Source organism: Colobus angolensis, unplaced genomic scaffold, assembly GCF_000951035.1.
Source record: "Colobus angolensis palliatus isolate OR3802 unplaced genomic scaffold, Cang.pa_1.0 Scaffold25, whole genome shotgun sequence".
Taxonomy (NCBI): domain Eukaryota; kingdom Metazoa; phylum Chordata; class Mammalia; order Primates; family Cercopithecidae; genus Colobus; species Colobus angolensis.
In genome coordinates this window covers 767,227-767,790 of record NW_012115710.1, presented here as the reverse complement: position 1 = coordinate 767,790, position 564 = coordinate 767,227, and positions in this window count along the sequence as shown.

Below are 564 nucleotides of genomic sequence, written 5' to 3'. Positions count from 1 at the left end.
CGCGCCCAGCTTATTCTGTTTCTCTTTCCTTTCGGAAATTTCATTCTTTGGAGTTGCAAATCTTCTCTGAGTCTGAAGCATCCTGCCTGACACGTTTGCTCGCACTCACCTGTGCCTTCCCTCAGTCCCTCTCATTTCACTTACATTCCATTGCCTGTGACCTGGTGATATGAACTTGGGAACAGGCCCTACTGGGCATGGTCCTGGGAAGGGCTCACACCCAGACATGGATGGACATGATGTGTGGGCCCCGTGGTGTCAGGACTGTTAGGCAACGCGGATTGTTTAGTGGCCACAACTGGATGCACTGTGAGGTCTCTGTGGATCAGGAGTACAGAAGCTGCACATGGAAGTCACGTACTAATGTGCACAAGTACCTGGTAAATTCCAGAAAAGTAGGCTGATAAGGGGAATTCTGGCATATTGTTTGTCTGATTTAATAATGCGTTCAAAGATAAATACATGAATCTATGTTTTTGGCTCCAGAATTGTTATGATTTGGAATGGAATGGAAAGCTCAGAAACACCTTAGTGAGGGGAGGGTGTTTTATTCTACCACTGATT